Source organism: Danio rerio, chromosome 9 (assembly GCF_049306965.1).
Source record: "Danio rerio strain Tuebingen ecotype United States chromosome 9, GRCz12tu, whole genome shotgun sequence".
In the NCBI taxonomy this organism is placed as follows: Eukaryota; Metazoa; Chordata; class Actinopteri; order Cypriniformes; family Danionidae; genus Danio; species Danio rerio.
In genome coordinates, this window is record NC_133184.1 from 22,151,355 (window position 1) to 22,168,394 (window position 17,040).

At 34.9% G+C, this 17,040-nt stretch overlaps 1 protein-coding gene and 1 long non-coding RNA gene across 3 annotated transcripts in view; one reads left to right on the top strand and one right to left on the bottom strand.

Annotated features, from left to right (window-relative positions):
• The window catches only part of LOC141376109 (uncharacterized), a 607,180-nt gene that overhangs the window by 4,031 nt on the left and 586,109 nt on the right, over positions 1-17,040 (bottom strand). The gene's annotated exons all lie outside the window — the stretch shown is intronic.
• man1a2 (mannosidase, alpha, class 1A, member 2) overlaps positions 14,543-17,040 on the top strand; it is a 214,567-nt gene continuing 212,069 nt past the window's right edge. Inside the window, exon 1 of one of the 2 annotated variants that reach the window (NM_001256622.1) lies at positions 14,543-14,754. The gene's annotated coding sequence lies outside the window, so the exon portion shown is untranslated. Of the gene's footprint in view, positions 15,375-17,040 lie in introns of both variants that reach the window. The other variant, XM_005167537.5, reaches the window with a different exon arrangement.

Here is a 17,040-nt window from a genome sequence, read left to right on the forward strand (position 1 = left end):
TTTTAAAAAACATTTTAAGGTCAAAATTATTAGCCCCTTTAAGCTATATATTTTTTTCTATAGTCTACAGAACAAACCATCATTATACAATAACTTAGCTAATTACTTTAACCAATAGTTAACCTTGTTAAGCCTTTAAATGTCACTTTAAACTGTATAGAAGTGTCTTGAAAAATATCTTGTAAAATATTATTTACTGTCATCATGGCAAAGATAAAATATATCAGTTTTTAGAAATGAGTTATTAAAACTATTATGTTTAGAAATGTGTTGAAGAAATCTTCTCTCCGTTAAACAGAAATAGGGGGGAAAATAAAAAGGAGCTAATAATTCAGGGGGGCTAATAATTCTGACTTCAACTGTAACATCAAATGTAGCTATTTTGTTTCACAGTTAGTTAATACATTAATGCTTAATAATGAAAACTAATAAAGTGTCACCTATTGTAGGCTACTTCATAATATTTTTGCTATTTAAAAATGTGTTGACTCTAAACATTCATATACACTATAGGATGTATTATGTATCATTCTGACTTCATATTTAATGTATTATTTGTAAAAACAAACAAAAAAAACATGCAGAAAACAAGAATGCTTTATATATGTTACACAATATTAATTTCCCCTTGCAGAAAGGATGCTGTGATTGATTCAAGGAAAGAAATCAGACAATGACCTCTAATATTTTTTCCAGTATGCCGTGCACATACAGAGCAGTGGATTAAAGTAGCAGTCAGTCTGATTGAGAAGGACACCGTACACGCTTTGAACCCTCATCCTCTTTGAAATCTCTCAGTTCACACAACCTTCAAGGACACCAGCGCTTCTGTAAGCCTGCAAACCATTTCATCACAACTGACTCTTACTTTTTTTATTTATTTGTTCTGATATATTTTTGTGAGGTGTTTACCTTTTACATTCCAGCCATTTATTAATAAGGTGTCAGATTTTTATTTTTAGGTTTAAATTTAGAATATGTATTAAATATACAGGGCTCAGCTTATATAAGTACACCTCTTACAAATCTCTCTTTTAAATTCTTATTTTTAATAGGCAGCTACAATATTTGTGCATATTCATTAGATTAGTCTGTACTGAAACCAAATCTGAAGCTTATCTAACAAAATAACTTACGAAAACGGTCCAAAAACTAGTACACCCAAATTTATGTTATAGAAAAATATTAAATAACAATTTAAAAAGAGGAAAAATCAAGAGAACAAAAAAAAATGTTGGTTGTAATTTTTTATACAATTTATTTATTATTATTAATATTTTGCTTGCATTCATTATTATTTATTTGTATTATCTTTTAACTTCTAAATATGTTTGGTGACTAAAATATTATTTTGATAAATATATATGTTTAATAAATCTGTTTTGTTTAAATGCACCACAAGACATTACCTATATTCACTGAGAAATTAATAAAAAAATATTGATTTTTAAAATGGTGTGTACTCAATTATGCTGAGCACTGTATTTTTATTATGGCAATATGTTAATTATGTTTATATTGTTTAAAATAAAACATACATGTTTACTTGTCTAAGTATATGCTGTATAGCTTTTATTTTCTAAACTTTTTTTATATTTTCAATTTAAGTTTAAGTTTGACAAATTTTGTCATATATTTTTAAGTTTAATTACTTTATTTAAATTTTAAGCTAAATAAATAATAATCAAAAGTTGCATTGGCATATTTGGATTTGCTGGATTTATTAAGGATGTTTTTATTTAAATTTATAATATTTGTTTTATTCTATAAAAGTGTGATACAATTACTTAGAAATTTCTAATAAAATATTATTTGGAGCATTTTTTTTCATGAAATGTCAGTTGGTCAGAAAAACAAAGGCTTTCTAACACTTTACAATAAGGTTGTATTAGACAAGGCAGGTTTATTTATAATGCACATTTCAGACACAGTGGCAATTCAAAGTGCTTTACATAAGCAGGTATAAAAGAGACAAGCATAAACAAAATAAAAACAAATAATATAAGAACAGATAAAAACAGCGTAAAGACAGTTGTTCCATATTCCAAGTTATTGTTAGTTATTGCATTTAATGCAAACAATAAACAATACAGTATATATTACAGATTTATTACAGTATTTGTTCATGTTACAGGAGTTCTAGTTCATTAAAATTACAGTGTTCATTGTTTGTTCATCTCAACTTATGGTGCATTAACTAATGTTAACAAACATGAATGTAAATAACTATAATTAATAAATTATTTACAAGTATTGTTCATAATTAGCCCATGTTAGTAAACATAGTCACAAATGAAATCTTAATGTAAAGCAGTGGTCTCAAAATCAATTCCTGGAGGGCCACAGCTCTGCATAGTTTAGCTCCAACCAACTCCAACTCACCCCTGCTAAATAGTCTCTAGTAGTCTTGAACACCTTGATTAGTTGGATCAGCTTTGATTGATTAGGGTTGGAGGAAAACTGCAGAGTTGCAGCCCTCCAAAATTTGAGTTTGATGTAAAGTGTGACCAATGCTTTCACATAGCATAATTAAAAACTCTAGGTCTTTAAATGTAGTCAATGGAAATATATGTTTGATTTTCTTTTTCAGATAAGTAAAAAATGTATTTATATTATGACTTTTATGTATATTATGTTTTAGTTCTCTAAAATAAACCTGATGTAGTCATCTTCATTTTAGGTAACCCATACCCTTTACCTAGGCTATTTAAGGCAACCATATTTAATGCACACACATGCTCATGGTATATATAGTATATGTAAATATAGATGAAAAATTTTTATCCATAGTGAAGAGTGAGGTAAGTTGAGCCACTTTTTAAATCTGTGGTGCTTAAGACAAGGGAAAAGAAGGCCGAATTAAAGTATTTTAATTCTTTTCAGGATTTTTTTTATTGAAATGTTGATAATGCATGTTGATAATGCATAAGGACAAACATTTTAAAGATATGGCTTATTCAAAAAAAAAAAAAAAGTGGTCATTTGACTCAATTTACCTAAGATTAGGGGTAAATTGATCTATGCCAGTGGGTAACTGATCAGCCTTGGGGTAAGCTGACCATCTCTAAACCTTAATCAAACCCAATAAAAATGTTAAATATAATATACTTCTTATAAACCTAAGTAGAATACATTATTTAACTATCATTTGTTCTTTTATACTAATAAACATTTTAGTCTGATACTAAATTAAGATTACTTTTAAGATTACTTAAAAAGAATTAAGACTACTTTTAAGTCTGTAGTGAAATTAAGAGCAACCGCCCTACTAACAATGGCTGACCTGCTAACTGAATAGTGAACAATGGAATGACATGTCAAATGCAAAACCTTTTCAGGTCTTTCAGCACATCAGGAAATTCAGTTATGTCAACAAGCATCTCAAACCAAGCAGAGTATACATACAGGGTTTCTTCCTCAAAAATCTGCACGGATTTTAGTATGGATGCTACTTTATGACCAAGCAATCGAGCCATGTAAAGAAAGCAATAAGATGCAGCAAAGAAGTGTTTTTTATATCCTTGATTGTTCAATGTGTTTCTAGATTTGATTAAACTATCTAAATGTGTTTATATTATTATTATTATTATTATTATTATTATTATTTACATTTAATGTCTGAGTTGTATTATGATGTTCATTTCCAGAATTTGTACAGTGTAAAACCCAAAAAATTAAGGCAACTCAAACCATTTGAGGAAATTGATTGCAACAAACCATTTGAGTAAAAAAAAAGGTATGTAGATGAGTACTGTGAACTTATTCCTTTTAAGTTGAAGTAATGAGTTATTTAAGTAACTCTTTACCTTCAAGACTTCCAAAACTCTTTTCAAAAGAGTAGAATTAACTTTCAGTCAACTATGAGTTAACTACAATCGTTTCATTTGTTAAAGTTGACTGCTGGGTTTTACAGTATAGTGATACTTTAATTTCCCTGAAATAATATGATAATATGTTAGATATATTTATATTTTCATATTGTTTTTCAAATATTATATTGCATATTGATTAAAGCTTGCAAAAAAATCTTTAATATTTCACTGTTGTATTGTTAGCAAGCAATGTGTTAGCTTCAGCTTGAAAATTACTGTAAGTTTCTGAGGTTGAGGTAGCTTCTTCAGTACATCACTCATTGAGAAAAACAACAGAACGAGTTCAAACACTGGCTCAATTTACCCCAGTTGCCATTTTAAAAAAGGACAAGCTCATTAATTAGTCACTCAAATACTTTGCTAAACAATTTTTCATGGCTTTAAATGTGGGTAGATCACCAACATGCATCATGAATATTTTAAGATCTTGATACATATTTTGTAGATGTAGTATAGCTATTACTTCTGAAATGCTATAATCTTATATTGACAAGACAAAAACTGTTTTTATAGTATACCACTTCTCCCATATGCTTCTCCTTTACATGATCCAGCAACAGAGTTTAAATATATGGTCACATGACAATTATTTTAAATGCTTTCCTGGATAAAGGGGTTGGGTCAACTTGCCCCACTCTCCCCCAATACATACAGTAAACATGTCCTACTTGGTGAAATCACACTCACCCACACAAAGTCTAAACGACCAATAAAATCTATTTTGACTGATACAGAAGTGTTATATCTAATTAGCATTTCAGAGAAGATCAGAAAGAATCTCATTTGTGAGACACATAATGCATTCTGAGCTAAAATAGCCATGCATTAATCTATATTCGCAGGGTTTGACAGATTGCATCGCAGACTCAAGCCTCTTCGTAGGGGGAGAGTCTGTTACACTGATGCCATGACCTGGATACAATCTAAATGACTGTTAGGATGAGGATGAGCGTTTGTGGGGGGAAGAAAGTTGAAGATGAGATCCAGCAAAACGGATAGCTTCATTTATGTAAAATAAATTGGTTGGCGCAAGCTTACATATTTAGCCTACATATGGGTCATTGAATAAACTCAGTGCCTTTTCAACTAGGAATGTAAATGTAAACATAGGCTATCTTCTTAATATCTAAAAAATGAAGACTTAAATTAAATTAGCAATAAAGCGTACCGCCATATTTAAAGCTGCATACAGTATTTAAAACTGCTATTATTTTTAAGCTTAATAACATAATACTAATAACATGCAAGCTGCAAGAGTTCTAAAGTTTCATCATACCCTACCCAGATTCACCAAGGTTAACCTGTTGTATTTGTAACAGTTTTTGTGCAAAATATGATAAATATATCAAAATATGATATATGGGATACATGTCCTTCATCTTTGCATCACTACACGTGTCAAGTCTGTATATATAAATAAAAAATCTCGGTTCCCAGTCTACTTTAAATGTGAAGATGCTGTAGGCCCGAGATTACTTAATTTAGACACATTTATTTGATGTTTCTTTTAGCAATTCTATTCTGACTGTTTCTTAGAGATGCAAAGGCATCAATTCTGTGGCTTGTATATAGAACTTTTACCCAAATAATTATATTGCTTTTACCATCTGCCAATTTTTGTAGAATACTACTTAAAAATGCGTAATGGAAACACCATGATACACATATGTTTGAAGATTGTGCTTACAGGGTATCTGCAGGGTCTTAAAATGTCTGAAATTCACTGAAATATTGTCCTGTAGGTCTTAAATGATTTTAAACAGGTCTTAATTATCCTTTGTAAAGCTAACAAATTGATCCAACACACATCCAATCACCAACATAATTCAATAAAACTTTTAGCAAAGCTATTTTTGAAGACTTCAGATGCAAAAACCTCTAAATGCCGTCTGAAATTTCCATCAAAACTAAACATTTTTAGTTTCGCTTGTTTGGTTTGTGTTATTTCACTTTAAAGTAAATGCAAATAACTTAATAATTGCCATAAAAGTGAATTTACTGAACCTACACACAGGAGCTTGACAAAAATGCTAATTTTAGAAGAAAATTTAGACGGCATTTAGAGGTTTTTGCATATGAACTCTTCATTTATTAATAATATTATAACAGTCTGTTGTCCATACATTTAGTTTTTAAAAAGTTAAGTTGAAAAAAATACCCCTTTATTAACCAAAGGCTGTTAAACAGAAACGTTGTATGCGATGACGTCGGTAATATGCAAATTAACGAGCGGCGTCATCTAGCAACTTCTTATTGAATTGGCAACACAATGCCCGTCTGCCAGCGATTAGACTAGAGCTGAGATAGAGGTAGGTAGAGTGTGAGGTAGATAGGGAGAAACCTACTTTTTAACATTCAGGTTACTTTCCAAAATTGCTAGGGCCCCATACCTGGAGAAGCTTAGGGCCCCTAAATCACTAAGTTCGCCCCTGGGGTGCGTTCCATCTGGATGCAGCCTTTATGATGCAAGCTGAGATTATATCACTTAGCAAAGCAATGTCAGACACAATGCACTCAATGGAGTGCGTGACATCACTGTGACGGGTAGAGTTAGGGGTGGAGTTAGGTGAGTATTTTAAAAAGCATTGGGTGCAGCTTAGATTGCACTGCACCAGGTCTGCATTCAGACCCCTCTCTGTGCGTTTGCATCAAAACCCCTCTTAATTTTTTATTAGCTTTGGCAAAAAAGAAAATTCATAATTTTGACCCATACATTTAAAGACACACAAGACTAAGATTTTAGTCCAGGGCATTTGGCTTCTTGACATAAGCACACGCTTACTTGTTTGTCATCCAGAAGATGTCACTAATGATGTGCCTCGTTAACTCTTTGCCAGTTTTCCAGAGAGATCCGGAATTCCTCGGTGTGCTCTTCTTCTTATAATGGCTTTATGTAATCCTCATGGGCTCGAGAACTGCTTGCTATGGTATCTGTGGATATTGGATGCACTCAATCGTTCAGCTGCCTCCCGTTTTATTGTATTTTGTCATCTCTCCATCCATTGTCTTGTTTGGCATTGTTTACCCTGACGAGCTCTTCTCTTTATCTACACTTCATTTATCATTCACACGCAAGGTCTTTACACATATTATCTTCCTGTTTGTTATTTTTCCTACTTTGTAATTGTCCTGTCTGATGTGCACATTCTGCCTGCGCTTTTGGCGTATCCATTAGTATGTGACTAAAGTCTGCTTTGGATCTCTAATCTCCCATCAATCCCTCACAAGGTGAAGACTCTTCCTCACCTGTCAGCAACATGTCATGTCACATTGCCGAGACCAGATTGTTGTGACAAAGCTTGACAACCCGAGCTAAAAGCTTCTTTATCACGCGTACAAAAGCACTGGAGGAGAGAATTTGGCGTGTGTGCCAAATAGTTTTGAATCCGGGACTGTGTTGCGACTGAATTATTCAGTTGGATTAGTTAACATTAGCAGTTTGTCAATAATTCATTCACCAGGAGAAATGTGGTTTCCAGGACAACTTGCATAACATAGTGTTTAGTTCCCTTTGGGCACCTCGGATATTTTTAGTATCAGAGACATATATCCTCACTTGTACAATTAAAGAAGAGATGGCAGTTTTAAAAACACCTAATAAAGGGGGCAGTCATCATATTTAATACATTATCGATGAGCATATAAATCATGATTAAGATGACTTTAAACATGAATTGTTTCCTGTGTTCAGGCTTCATTTCATTTTTGCTAAGTGTATCAAAACTAGTCATGGCCAAATGTTGGCAAAATCATAATATAATTGAAGCAAGCAGAGCCGTTTCAAGACTTTCTGTCACCCAAGGCGAGATTACTATCGTTACTTTCTCTGGGTTTCTCTGTCCTTCTCTGCTTCTCGGATGCTAGAGTGTTTTAATGTCCTTGTTAGAGTCCCCGTCTGGTGTATCAAAGTTGCATGTGTAGTTTTCAAATCATAGAGGTTGCTTAAAAGTACAATTTCAGCTGAATGATTAGTGTCCACTTCAAAATGTTTATGTAAAGGAACACTCTTTTTGAAGGCTCTTTATACGATTCCCATAGAGCACAGGTGTCAAATTCAGTTCCTGGAGGGCTGCAGCTCTGCACAGTTTAGGTTTCAAACAAGCCTGAATGACTCAATTAGTTTGATCTAGTGTGTTTAATTGGGGTTTGAACTCAACTGTGCAGAGCAGCGGCTCTCCATGAACAAGATTTGATACCTGTGCCCCAGAGTTTTAGCTTTTCTTTTATCCATTCAGTCGATCTCCGGGTCACTAAAATATTTCATTTTCTGTCAGTTTCAGTACACAATAGTAACTAAGCTTAAAATAAGAAAATGATCACAACTCTTTTCTGAAATTTTTGATGCTCATCATCTAGGATTCAAAGATCTATGCTAAGCTTAGCTAAAAGTGCTTCCATCAGACCTTCGGCTTACTTGGTTTTCAGACCGACTGCAACTTCACATAGGAGAGCGGTCTCCCCGCCCACCAATATTGATTGACAGCCGCGCGTCACGATCATATCCTCAGTTTCTTGTTTCACGTCCGCCATTTTCAGCGTGTGAGTCAAAGCGATATCACTAAAGGAACACCCTTGCTCTATTTTTAAATGAAAGGCTCATTGGGCTCAACACAAGATCAATATTCTCCACAATATCGCTCTAATCGGAATTATTGCTTGTACCTTTTGCGTGGTGCGGTGCAGTGCATTTAGGAGTTCTGGGCGTGGGTTTCTGTCGGGGTGCACGCGGCGGAGCTTCGGGTTGGCGGCTCGGCAGCCGCAGCACCGTTGTGTTTGCCCTGGTCGTTTGCACAGGTGTGACGATTCGGGACACTTCATGTTTCTGCCGTGCCACTGAGAGTGTCTGGTGTGCCGTGTCGTGGCGCATTCGGTGTCTCAGTCAAAGTTAATACAGTGTGTGTGGTTATCATCAGTCTCGGTGTACAAGCTCGGCACTTGTACACCGAGACTATACAAACTATACAAAGACACGAATGATCTGTACTCTCTACTTGTTCTGTGTCCGAGTTGTACATGTACGGCTGAATGCTGAATGCTTAGCTTAGCTTCTCCCTGTCTGTTGCAAACACAGAGCGTGGAAGCTTTTGGCTCCGCCCCCTTGTTACATTCAGAAGCCGAAACTAATTTTCATGTGAAGCAACACGCCCCTAAAACAGCTAACTGTGTAAACGCCCCCAACATGACACTTTTTAACACATTATAATAAAAACATCTGAACTGTGTGTTGAACTGAACCTAAACTGGCACACTCAGAAGAACCATAATATTAATATTAAATCATAAAAAAGGGGTAAACTATGTGCCCTTTAAAAAATAATATTCTCAATTTTTCAAATGTAAAATGCGTTGAATACAGTTGTTGTCTGCTGGCTTTCATCACTTCAGAAGTCCTATATGATGCGAATGCAACCAGGAAAATGGTCCAGGGGGAAATTAGTTCTTGTAGAACCGTGCACGATGGGTAGTTCCTATGACTGATTTATTGGTACTACATGCTGGAAAAGTCTCTTTTGACAAGGGTCAAGCATTATTATGAAAGCTGACGGGTTTAGACTATCTCTGAACTATTCTTTGAACTGTTCATTATTGAATTTACCAGTGATGGTCAGAGAAGGGACAAACCACAATCCCAACAACATTCTACAGTCACAACAGTTTAATGATGGCTGTGGGAGGAATGTCACAACACACAATGCTTTGGATTCCCTTGTGGTTGTATAGCCACAGAGTGACCAATCAGAGTGACTACAATGGCCCCTGTCCACCATTGAAAGAGTCTACAGTGGGCAAATGAACATCAACACCTTACCTTGGTGCAGTGGAAAAAAACTTCCCAGTCCAATAAATACAGAAGTACTATATCATTAAAGACAGCCATGTTCGTAATTTTTCTTTAATTAAATGTATACTTTTATTGTAAAGCACACTGGATCAACTATGGTAGCGTAAAATTGTGCTCTATAAATAAGGTTTGCCTTGCCTTGCCTTAATTTACCACAATATCAAATGTCCAACCAATCATCAACTCATTCAGGCAAGCCTCCAAGGATTAAAAAAAGCCTAATACATAAGTAAACAGGGAAGAACATAAGAGGTCATTTATTCAATGGATGTCACTATTCTGAATGTACTAGACTTATTGACAATTGTTCGATAGCTGATGCACATTTACAATAAAACATTTGTTTTAGAGTGATCTCTTTTTTGTAGTTTTAATTTGCTTTGCTTCTCATTCTGCATCCGCAAAGTCATTTGCCTGTACAGCTCTGACAATCTCTGATATCAAGGCTACAGTGCAAATGGTTATCAAAGCACACATGATCCATGTCGGCCATTATACTTTCTCCATTGGTAGAAGAACAGGCAGTCCTGCGACTCACAAAGACACAATCTCTTCAACTAGAGTTAATTTCCATGTGTCAGAAGGAGATGGCATCAACTGTGGACTCACAGGTAAACATGCAGTTCCTTTTAACTATTAAAGGGATAGTTCACCCAAAAATATAAATTATGTCATAATTCATTTTAATACGTTTTAATTTACATAGTTTTGAGTTTTCAACATTTTTCTGTCAATTTTGAGAAACAAATGAAAGAATTTTCATTTTTGGGTGAACTATTACTGTTTTGTCAGGTATCATTACATGTTTGGGTTCTAAAGGTGCAAGGTTTATAGGTGAGAATTTGATAGGTGTTTAAATTAAAAAACAATCATCTTTCTAATGCTGGTTGAAAGTCTCTTCACATCCTCATAACAATTATTAAATTGTAATTAAAGTGGTCCATAATTATACAGTATGTATTTTAATATTCTGTGAAAAGTATAAGAATAGTTTGTCCAATCAAAACATTCAGTCCGAACAAACAAAACATGTAATTACATATTCATGGACGTGGTTCAGACAATGAATGGCAGGCAAACATCAACAACCTACTTTTTAAAGTTTGGCATTGCACTTACTAATAACTGTTCTATTAATATTTCTCTCTGGTGAATGTTACATGATGTAGTGAAATTATCCAGTTTGCATTTATGTGTTCAGGAGGCATGGCTTTAAATGGTTGCAGGCTTGGAGATAGGCTTTCAGTGCTTTCAGGCTATCATTAGCATTTTACAAGATCTCCTGTCGCACTTTTATGTAGCCCAGACATGCTATTCTAACACTGACGGATATCCAACTTCCGCACTAGCATAAAACTCTTCTGACATTTGAATAACAATCACAAATAAATACAATAAAGTGTGTTTTATTACATTTTAAAACACTTGAAAGGGTTTCAGTTTGGAAATATTTTATCCACGTAAGTCCATGTAGTTAACCTCTTGATTAATGGACTGCTATGCAAACATTAGGATGGAAATGCAATTGTGCTTGTGTTATGAGTATTTTCAAAACAATAGTGATGTTGTTTATTGTTTCCTTCCAATCAGAGGCAAACACTCAAGTGTTTAACCTTAACCGTTTCAATCTGCTTGGTTTTATTTTATTCAGGTGATTAATTATATTGTCCAATAAAAGTTTTTAACTATCGTTCAATTAGTTTAACCTAGATATCTTCACAGATACATCTGTCACTGTAACCCACTCCTGCATAATGGGAGAGAGCTGTATCGCCTCATTAACTGGAATGTCAGATACAGTCACCCTTATCTACATTTATTGGTGACAGGATATGCAATTGACAGCCGCATTGGTCCAGCGGAACCAATCAACTCGCCCTTGCCTGGACTTCTCAAGGTTAAAGCTGCATCCCATTCATTTATTTAAACTGTCATCGTCCACCATTCTTCAGTTCAAAGGCCCAGAACACATCCTGACTCATTATGCAGTCCCACTGGAGGATGGTCTCACCTCTACTGCTCTTAAAGTAACAGATAAACCTTTCAATCCCAGTATCTTTGTCCTCTTTTTTTATCTTCAGAGAATTGTAGTGAATTATTTTCTCCTAAACCAGTCTTTTTTGTTGTTGTTTTCTATGGTCTGAGGTTTAAGGGCGATTCTTCTTTTTGCCAGTGATCCGTGTCGTATTCTCAGAGCAAACTGAGAAACTCAGCAGAGCGAAACTCTTTTTTTTTCTGACACTGACTTCTGTCAGGGTGTCAAATGTGTGCCTCTTAAACTGACTGACAGCAGATCCAGTCTCTTGGCCTCTGCGTTCGTCAGTATGACTCACACATGATTTTTTTGCCTTCAACAGCATTGACACTCGCTGTGAGTTAGTCTGGTAAATCAGGCTTAAATCAAGAGAAAGGAACTGTACCCTTATGGCAGCTCAAGGACTGAGTCACAGGCTGATCTAAATGGCCTCATTTTTCGTCTGCTCAGCAGAATGTGAACATGATGGATCCGTGATGCATATGGGTGCGAACAGTTTTACATCCAACCTCAATATTGTGTCTGCTATAGTAAGATTAAACATATATTTGATTGTATGTAAATGTATTCATTTATTCCTTTTCCTGTCGGCTTAGTCCCTTTATTAATCCGGGGTCACCACACTGCAATGAAACACCAACTTATCCAGCATATGTTTTACGCAGCAGATACCCTTCCAAATGAAACCATCACTGGGAAACACACACGATGCACTCATTCACACTCATACACTATGGACAATTTAGCTTACCCAATTCACCTGTACTGCATGTCTTTGGACTTATGGGGGAAATGGGAGCACTCAGAGGAAACCCACATGAACGTGGGGAGAACATTCAAACTCCACAGAAATGGCAACTGACCCAGCTGAGGCTTGAACCAGCGACTTTCTTGCTGTGAAGTGACATCGCTACTCACTGCGCCACTGCTCCGCTCTTGTATGTAATTCATTTCAAAAATTGTGTCCTCTAAAGTTTGAGATATTTAATTATATGCAAATCATTTCTTTTGAGGTTAGCATATCTTTGAACATGTAAGTACTCAAGATTGTCTCATCTGCAGTTTAACATGCATTTGATTTGATATAAACCATAACTACTGTCAAACTTTTTGCATATATTTGAAGTTCAGATGCAAAAACTTCTATGTGCCGTATGAAATTTCCATCACAAATGAATGCTTTTCTAAGCCTCCTTTGTTTATGTTGAGATATTTTACTTTAAAGAGCAGGAAAATGACTTATTTTTGCTGTAAAAGTGTCATTACTAAACACACACAGGAGACTGATAAAAAATACTAATTTTAGGAAAATTTCAATGGCATTTAGAGGTTTTTGCATTTAAACTCTTAATTTCATTGTTTGTAAATCATTCCAAAATAATCATCTTCAAAATGTTTTTGTAATTGTAATGAATGTAATAATGATCATTGCTTATTGTTAATAATTAGCAATATACAGTAATAAATAAGTAATAATAAAGTAATAAGTAATATACAATAATATGGCTATTATTGCTGAAAAAAATTGAATTACATAACAAATTATCTAATTACAAATAAAATATTTTTTATGAAATATTTTTAGAAGATTGTATCCACTAACATTTAATATATTTGAATGCATGTAAATTTTTTTGTTCTAAATAAAAATGATTACTTGTGCAAAATAGTAAAGTTTAGAATATCCAGTTAATAAGTAATTAAAATAATTAAAATGACATTTTATTATTTATTTGTATTTTTCAACCCAAATTACTTATTAAAATAGTTATGCAATTAATAAACATTGTATCTTTTAAGAGTTAAAAAAAGACTTTTACTTAACTAAGCTTAATACACTTTTTTTGTCCCCAAATTGTTGGGGTAACGCATTACAAGTAACATTAGTTTTGTAATGATACTATTTAAAATAACTAGTAAAGTAACGCATTACATTTAAAAAATAAGCCATATTATTTGAGTTAGCTTATTCTTTTTAAATGTATAGCAAGTTACTTTAGTTTAATTAATTAGCTTAAAAATTAATTGCTAAGCTAAAATTAAAATAGTCACAATGAATCATGCAGTCAATAAGAGAATGTGTTTATTCATTTGAACATATCGAAGAAAAGGAAAAGGGGCTCGTCTCAATGCACAGTGATTTTACTTAAGACAATGGTTCAAAAGTAGCAATAACATTGCTTAATTTTTATGTGTTTTTTAAAGTTAAATGTAGGTGTAGGTTATACAGTGCCTTGTTCATTGCAGACCTCCTCTATAAAAAAAGAAATAAAAAGTTGTGAAAGAAACCAAGCCTCAGCCAGATAATAAAAAAGTAACGCAAAAGTTAAAAGTAACGTAATGCCTTAGTTACCATAAAAAATTACTAAGTAACTTAGCTAGGGAGTAACTTAATATTGTAATGCATCACTTTCAAAAGTAACTTTCCCCAATGATGAAAGTTTGTCTTGAATTTTGGGGCCACATTTGCACACACTGAACAATACAAACAACGCAACTCAACACAAACATTATAGAAGAAATTACATATTTAAAAAGTCTAATTAATATAGGTAAAAACAGACCATTTAAAATTAGGCTGCCCAAAATGAAAATACTATTTGTTACGTCCATATTAGGAGCACTGAAAAAATGACTACTCTATGCTACTATAAATACCGTCTTTACTGTCCATAATTAACCACCATTGATTTTGCGTTGCCTTGCGATGCTCGTCATTGCGCGACGCTCCCCGGCTTCAGCACCGCGCGGCCGCTGACTGGATGTTGGTAGGAGCGGGAGGAGGAGGAGTAGCTGTTGCAGTAACAACATCCTGGATATTGGAGGCTGGCGGCGCACACAGCTACAGAAATAAAGGAGGAACGAAGACATAACGGAGGCGGTGGTACTCATCGCGAATGCTTCACTGTACAGAAACAGGGACATGAACGTGAACTTGGCAACTTTTGGGCGTTAATGGTGGATTTACGGTGTATGGCGCCGATTTATCCCGCGGCACCGACAAGGTGATGCAGCAGCGGCAGGACGGGATCAGTCCGCTACACGGCTGCCTGCTGAATGCCTTTACTGGAGGAAAAAAGGCGCAGCACACGTCCAGCGCAGGCCGGCTTGAGCTTTTATTAAAATAGGGCATTATGTAGAGGGGATTACCCAAGGTTTACGATACACCCGTGGTTTACTTGTGTTATTGTATCGGCTCTTGATATCGCTCTCCGCTTCAGATACGCTGCCACGGCATCAAGCGGACCAGGCCTATGCTGTGCTGAACCTCCGTCCGCGACACTGATATTTTCCGCTGTACGCGCGTGATGTGACGGCAACTTTTATCGTTTACGCCAATAACGGAAGCTCGTGGTGATTAAGTCTTGTGATTGGTATCCGGTCGGCCAGATTTTGTTATGTTTACTTGGGTTGCGATACTGTTTTGTGTATTCTGACTGCCAGTCCCTTATCGATAGCATATCGTTGTTTTTGCTAGTTTAAGATAAATATTTCGTTTAACGGGCGGTGAGGGCGGACTGGCCGTTTATCGTAAGATAACGATTCGACCCAGCCCGCCTTGACACCGAGAAGCGTTTGGATCAAAGCGAGGATCATGGATCAGAATGATAAAAAGACCCTCACGGTATGTGCTCACATTTGTTTCTTCAATATACCCGTGAAAAATATTGCGTGATGTTCAACATCACCCCGGTGTTTGAGCGTGAAACGCCTGGTGAGACGCTGTAATCAAGCGCAAACACTTGTACAGGTGTCACATTGTCATGCTTAAAGCTGCAAGTGTGCCTGATACTAGACAGTCTGTGCCGAATGATGTATTTCTGCTTCATGCTCGTTCATATTCTTGATGTTTTCATATTCAAAACGGGTCATAAGAATTCACACATGTGGTGCTTCGACTTAAGTGTACCTGTGGTTCCAACAAGATCATTTAAAAAAAATTATTTACGTCAGATTAGACGTCTTTAAACGATCTGAAAGTCTAAACAAAAAAAAAAAAAAAAACATCAGTGTTTTATGGAAAATCTTCCAAAAATGAGGTTTTAGCTTTTAAATTACTTGCCTTTATGCCACCCCAAGGTGTTGGTGGCTTTTTGTCTCTAACAGAACATTATCATTTTTTTTCCCAGCAAAAATCATATGCCTTGCGTATTAATAAAAGGCTAGCCACAGTTATTATTATTATTTGGTCGTAAGCCATTGGCTTTACATTTTAAGGACCATGATGTCAGCAAAATATAATATAATATAATATAATATAATATAATATAATATAATAGTTATGCCTTCTAAGATTTCTCCATTAATACCTGAAGTTACCACACAATATCACACGGCAAGTTTGCTGCACAGTAATGCACATACTTAAAACATTATTAATATTTAGGGCCAGACCGAATCTGTTTACAATTTTTTTTTTTTGCTATTTCTGTGCAGAATTGTGTAAAATCTGTGGATTTATGCAGAATACTTTTGGTAGTAACTAAAAACTTAATTTATTCTTTTTTTTGGCTTAGTTCTTTTATTATTATTAATGTGGGGTCGCCACAGCAGAATAATCTGCCAACTGACCCAGCATATGTTTTTTTACGCAGTGGATACCCTTCCAGCTGCAACCCATCACTGGGAAACATTCATACACACTCATTCACGCACATACACTATGGGTAATTTAGCTTCCCAATTCACCTATAACACATGTCTTTGGACTTTGCAAACATGAGGAGAACATGCAAACTCCACACAGAAATGCCAACCTACCCAGCTGAGGCTCAGATCAGTGATCTTCTTGCTTTGAGGCGACAGCACTACCCATTGTGCCATTGTGTCTAAAACTAAATACATGAAATGAAAAATAAAACCTTTTTAACTTTTATTTAATGTTCACACAATTAGATCCACTTATTTGGTAAACAAAGCAGGTCTATCATATATCTGCTTAATGACAGAAAATATTACTTTACAAACTGTATTGTAAATATATCATATGAACATTGTCATATTAGTCAATAATATTACTGCAATTAATAAAAAAAACTGAATAAATATAGATTTACACAAATAAATAAATAGACTCAATGTTTGGCTAAAATCTGCAGATTTCTGCGCACGCAAATTCCGTGTGCGCCTGTATTCAGTAAAACAGCACAAATATGGGAGTGTTATTTAATTTAACAATTATACTTTTTATTCTTCTTTTACTTCCTCTAACAAAAATAGGCGTATGCATAGTTTTATTCGCCAAGCTAAAAGCTACACGTGTTCCTCTGTCTTAGTGAGTGAATTAAGAA